The sequence below is a fragment of the Lepisma saccharinum genome, chromosome 10 (assembly GCF_977018435.1).
Source record: "Lepisma saccharinum chromosome 10, izLepSacc3.1, whole genome shotgun sequence".
Lineage (NCBI taxonomy): Eukaryota > Metazoa > Arthropoda > Insecta > Zygentoma > Lepismatidae > Lepisma > Lepisma saccharinum.
This window is the reverse complement of record NC_139238.1, coordinates 32338975-32345857: the sequence shown is the minus strand read 5'-3', so window position 1 is coordinate 32345857 and position 6883 is coordinate 32338975.

Genomic DNA, 6883 nt, shown 5'->3' with positions numbered 1-6883 from the left:
TGGATCTAACATCCTTTTTCGTTATTCAATAAATATTCAATTCCTTATCTGTTTCACAATCACCTTGCCCGGTCAGTTGTTTTTATACAAATTGAAGCGATCTTAACTATTCATGAGCTAGATAATGAATACGTGCTGTTATATTCCTATTCTTATGCCATCTTTTCCCATTCATGTGATAACAATATTAATTAATATTTTATTATTATTAATTTAATATTACTGTTATTTTAACTTGTTTTTATTATTAGAAGAAGGTGCCAACATCATAGGCGTGCGCAGACCCTCTGATAAGGGGGGGGGGGCAAAAACCTTGAAAATTAAATCAGATCGGCAAAGAAAAACCTCATTTTATCTCACTGTTTTAGTTTTTTGCATTGATGTGAGATATATATATATATGTGTGTGTGTTCGCGCGCGCGAGTGTGTATATTATATATATATATACCTAGGTATTAACATATTATTTAAATACATTACGTAATCTATTCATCCGCCCCTTAACAAACCAACAGCAAAAATTATATAGATTGTCTCTGAAATGTGAGCGCTCGTTTTCCTCCAAACCAAACTGTTATAGCAGCAACTGTCTGAATTACTTATTCGTTCTTACTTTCTTTCTGGTAATTTACAATGTATTGGAGAAAAGAAACTGAGAGCGAAGCGAGCAAGAAAATTTTTCGATCCAAATTTTTGAAAGTTGAAAACAATATTGATTTAATAGGGCGCAAAAAAATTCATGGGACGGCATGGCATTCTCTTTTACAATTTTTCTCAATCAGATTGTTCGGCGCCCAGGGCCAACTCCCGCTACTTCCTAGCTACGGCTCGGAAGTTGACAAGACTGCAAGAAAAGCAGGTACCCCGAGCGAAGCGAGAAAGAAAATTTTACGAAATGTATTTTTATTTATATAAAATTTAAAGTCGAGGGGACAATTGTCCCTCTGTAACCCCCTGCAAGTGATCCTGACCGTCTGGAAGAAATAATGCAAGATGGACGTGAAAACTAATTCCGTCTTGAGTATCCTTTTGTCCTGCTACTAGTAGATTCTGCTAGTCTTGCTTTCTTTTACTTCAATGATTTCCGTCCAAGGTTGGAAAAAGGCATAAGCAATGCCCCCCTGTCCCATTGTGGTTGCGCCATTGCCTTTTAGAGTATAATATTGTTTAATAACAGCGACAATATTGCTCTCCACTAAATTTCTGTGAAAGTATAATAATATAGGGGCATGGAACGTCTGGAAGGGGGGCAAGGATGACCACACCTTGAAAACGAAGGTCAACCTAAAAGTATATATTTCACAAGTATAGTTAGATTTCAGTCATAGTAATTTACATTAATTATTATGTAATGGGTACGCAGGAATGCGATAATTTCAAATTCAAGTGGTGTTTTTTGAGGGGACAGCACTAGTATCGGGGTAATATGCCCCATGAAAAAAATACCTTTCTTGTCCCTTTGTGGAAAAATCTGCGAACGTCCGTGATTAGGGGCAATTCCCCCCCCTCCCCCGCACGTGCGCACGCCTATGACCAACATATATATAATAGTTTATAACATCGAGTAGCAGGATATCTCTCCTGTATGGTGCTGTAAACTAGGGAAATAATGCTGATGTTTTGTAGTAGTGCATAGCTATTCACCCTGTTGCGACACATGTGCAGAACAGGCGGAAGACATTCTTTTGTGTTTTCTGCAGTTGGTGGATTATCCTAAGTGAGATGATTTTGATGTTCTTTCTTTTCTTAACGTAATAAAAACGTGTCTTACAACATAAGGCGTCATGCTTTGTGCTCCGCCTGAGGATGAATTGTATGATGAAACTGATGAACGGACACTCACAAAAAGCATCCATGCCGGGATTCGAACTCCCGGATGTGCTAACCACTTCATCACGGAGGCCAGTGCTAATGCACATGAATATCAATCAAAGTTAGCCATTTGGAATCATTGGGAAAGTCGTGTAGTTAGTAAAATGTGTACTTTTAGCATTTTTGATACAATTAAAACTATTTACAGCCAATGCATATTACTCATATTGAACCGGAACGACGAATTTGTGAATTTACTACAGGACTTTTCAAACATCCGCAGATAAGGCTAATGCAGTTTCTTGCTCATATCTATCATAGTTATCCTGAAATACACGTATGTCAGTTTTCACGCCGCTTACTAGTTTCCAGATATGATTGATTCTGTTAACTGTACACTCCTCTTATTCATAGTTGCGAACTATCTCTCCGGATCCGAGCATGCATGTGAAAAAGAACTGAATCACTCCGCCAAGGGGGGCAGCTTTTCTGATTGTAGTTTCTCATTCGAGTATTTGCAATGAACATAATTGTCAGCGATGTTTTCTCAATCCTTTCATCGTTACATCGTTATTGAAAACATCCGAGAGGCAAAAATACGACATTAAGGAATTAAAAGACTAAAGAAACTAACTAACTCTTAAATGTTAATAATTAGAAAGATTATAAGTGAACCTTCCCGCCTCGGTTAGCGGTAATAATGATGCTTTGTAATCGACGGGTCACGAGTTCGATCCACGGTTAGGGACATTTAATTAAGTGGCTCGGATTCAACTATAGGCTGTAGGTTTTGTCCCGATTAGCCTTTGTGCAACTAAACATTGCAATTTAGTGCAAAAATCAGCAAGCTTGGGCAGTTTTATTCCTTGTAAGCCTATAGGTCTTCATGTTAATAAATTATTATTTATGACGTTGGAAAATATTTTATGCCGAGTGGCCAATTTCTATTCCATGGAGAAGAATCAGATGTGAAACATATATAAAACTATTGGTAGTTATTTTCACTACTAATCAAATCTACCCAGTGCGAGAGCTGCAACTGTATCCATTGATTTATGTCAATGATATTGATAGTCAATGCTTTTGTCTCCTAGTGTAGGTAAATTTGCACTGAAAATATGTTTGTTCTCTCAGTGTTACCTTCACAATACAATTGGTAACATCCTCCAACTTATAAAAAATAATTTTTAACACTCGTTCCAAAAATAGTGACATGATTTACATAGGATAATAATTGTTATCATTTAAGTTCGTAGGCATCGTATTATCATCGTTTGACCCTCCAACAACCAAACAGCAATCCCACAGCCTCTGAACACATCCACCTACCAGATAGGCAGCAGAGTATCTGTAAAGTTTTTTTGGCAAGTTTGGAGACTTGTGATTTAACAATTACTTAGTACGTATTAAATAATCAATGTCCGTTGTTGATCCATGCAGATCTGCAGCTGCCACCTCCAACCACGATTTTACGTACAACACGTTGTAATAATCTTGCGATCTTATAAAAGCAGGAAATGTACTTGAACATAGCAATGGCCTTGCCCTAAGGGAAGTTTTATAATGGAAAATATTACGTAAGATAGCTTCTACTTCTTTAATTTTCGATCGAAAGGCGTCTACCGTACTATAAAAATCTGGGGGCTACAGGGAGCTTAGATATGTTGTTGGGGTTTCATCCCCCCTAACCTCCTTGTAGCTCCGTCCCTGGCTGTATGTATTTCGTCCAATGAGTACAAGCTAGCAAAACTGCGAATTTCAACAAGTTTGTAGATAATTCTGCAGCTGTTCATAAAAACAGACATATTTTATTAGTTTCTTGCTGTGGTTCATTTTCCCATTTCAGCAAAAAAGTATTCACACTCTTTGCATACGGTGAGTAAATGGGGGGGAAGGGAGAAGTTGCCCCTTAATAGCCTCACTTAGAAATTTAGTGCAGAAGAATCTAATAACAGTTCTTAAACAACATTATGCTTTTATAGAAATAAAAGTAAATACTATTTTCAAACCTACGAAAGTTCCAAGTAACTACGTAAGGAAAGGGTAGTGTATAACTTCCTATGTAATTGGACTCTCCCACTAGCAAATTTCTTATTAACACCTCCACATATTTTATTCTTTAGTTGTATTATCTGTATGTGTCTGCAGAATAAATTGCCCATATATTGCACATGAATAAATTATGTGTAGTTCCTTTGAATTTGCGGTACTAAACCACGTTTATACGTACATTAGTCTTTGAACGACAGAGATGGAAAATAAAGCGCCAGCAGAGAACAATGGTGCCACTGAAGTTAAAATTCATCTAATAAAGTGATTTTAGGTGCGTCGGGACACACACGATCCTGTTTTGTTCCCATCAATGTAATAAAAACAGTGAGATGGAATGAAGGCTTTATTTCGTCAGCTGAACTCTTATCAAGGCCCTTGCTCCCCATAATCGGAGGATCTGAGCACGCCTAAAATTCCTTATACAGAAATAGTGTTATTTGTCGTATATCCAGAAAGTTGATTGATTTGCTTTATTTTACTTCGCTTTTTGTGCCACTTTTGGCCAATTTGCGAAGAAGGGAATAAGTGATGATATGATGAAATTGATGAATGGACACTCACAAACATCCGCGGCCAAGCCGGAATTCGAACCCGGGACCCCTGGCGTCGTAGCGCGATGTGCTAACCACTCCCCCACGGTGGCCGGCCCCAGAAAGTTGAAAGAGAATGAAATTTCTATGGTGTGTTTTGTATGGTCATTATCAATAGTAAGTCTGTCATATTATTCAACTAAATAATGTCTTTGGAAAAGAAAAAACAACATATAATTAATGATGTATTTTATTTTACATACGACCTGTTCGATCCCGGCCGGTTCAAATCCGGGAACTTTTCTAACGGTTGGAAGCGGCCCCGGCGCCCACCCAGCGTCGAATAACATGGGTACCTGGGGGAAACCCTGGGGGGTAAAGGCGGTCAGGGGCGTGATGCTGATCACATCACCCCTACTCACGACCGGATCAAGAAAGTGTGGGGCGTTACCCCCACACCCCCTATACGCCTTCATGGCGTGGTGCTAAGCACAGGGGAACACTTTACTTTTTACTTTTACCTATGCCTAAAAGTATTTTTGTATATGATGACACAGAACTATCTTATGTTGTGACTTCTTTGGGTCTGACTGTAATATATATATATATATATTTATATATATATATATATATATATATATATATATATATATATATATATATATGTGTGTGTGTGTGTGTGTGTGTGTGTGTGTGTGTGTGTGTGTAATTGGTGATAAAATAACGCAGTAAAGTATTAAGTAAATATATTTTATCCCCCTTCTTACAAATCATGAAAGGAGTCAAATTCGAAATTAAGTTGAACGGACGTTCAAAATGTTTAAAAATAGCACTATTTCCATTACAGATCATCAAGTATTTTTACCATTGACCCTCAGAAATATCTCAAACTGACAATGAACGTTCATTGAACTTATTTATGATCGACAGCTAAAAAGTCATTCATTTGCGTGGCTGGTTGATAATCCACCACCAGATAGAATTTACACAATATTTACCTAAAAACTTTGAGTAAAGTCACCTTCCCCCTAAAAAAAATCCCTTGGTAATGGACTTTCGTGTTCTCACAAAAAAAAGTTTATAATTTTGCACAATTTTTCTTTTGCAGGCAAACCTTTTGTAAAGGTGTACTTGAGTCTGTGCAACCAGCCCTTCCCATTTGTGAACAATATACTGGGGAAATCCCCCGTTCTTCACTGTTGTCATTGCACTACAACCCCATCGTGATTTAGTATTAGGATATAGCGTAGTGAAGAACTGTTTACAAGCATCGCCCAAACCATTGATTCTCCCCCAAAACCTTTCCCTGCATTCTTTTTTCTTTTCCTAGCTCTCAGCATGCGGTTTTCTTGGAAGACCGGCCGATTGTGAAAGAAAAAAGGGCCGTGGAGGAGGGGGGGCGGGGTTGAGCGCGAGCGGTACAGAGGGGGAAACGGCTAGCGCGACCAGCTTCGAAAAGTCGAAGTTAAAATTTACATACATTGCTCTGTACGTCGACAAACTACAGACATTCTAAAGAAAATTATGTAAGATCAGTTTCATTTCTTTGCTGTAGAAGAACAGTAGAAGCTTTCTTGTTCTTTAAAATGTTGATTTTAGTTATTACATATAATTGGCGAGCAAGTGAATTTTACGAAATTGAGATAAGGAAAACTACGTAATAAATAATGTATTTAAAAAAAGGCTTAACGACATAACAAATTTCATATTTGATCTTTAACTCAGTAAAATTTAAATGCCACACACTTGACTGTTCGAGCACAGAAGGTCGACGCAAGAACCTAATTTTTAGGTATCGTCACCAGCGGTGATACGGGCTCTTAAATGAACAATGGGTGGTGGCGGCCACAGAGCTTCATTTAACTTGGAGTTTTTATAATATTGTTTCCGATACAAATAGCATTTCATATCAATTTAAACCGAAAAAGAAGGACCAAATTTTTTATAGTGAAAGTATAGTTCCTAAAGGTTACTACTCCAATATTCCATTATTATTAAACAATATTCCCCCTTCAAAAAGAAAACTTCTTGCTCAACATGTCCGATTTGGCTATACTTTGTCCACGCATAGTATGTATACACAAACAACGCTAGAGGAAGATGAAATTATGAAATTGTATATATCTCTCCACAATTAGCTCCAGTGTTTGGTTTTTCGTTGGATACTCCTCAGTCAGAAATATCTATACATTCGGTTATTGGTCCAGGTACGGCAAGATCAAGTTCTATTTATCCTTGTAATTTAGATTATCATATTCCCCGTGAAATCAACATATGCACAGATATTGTCAAATATCAAGCAAATATAGGTCCCGTAATACGAACGGTTAGTGTGGTTGATTATGAATATGGAGCAATAAAAAGTTATATATTTGAGCCCAGGCAGTATCTAAAAGTAGAGAAGCGTTACTTTGAAACAATTGAAATTATATTAAAAACAGAGCATGGAACTTTGCTTCCATTTGAGTTTGGAGCGTCAAGCGTTACAT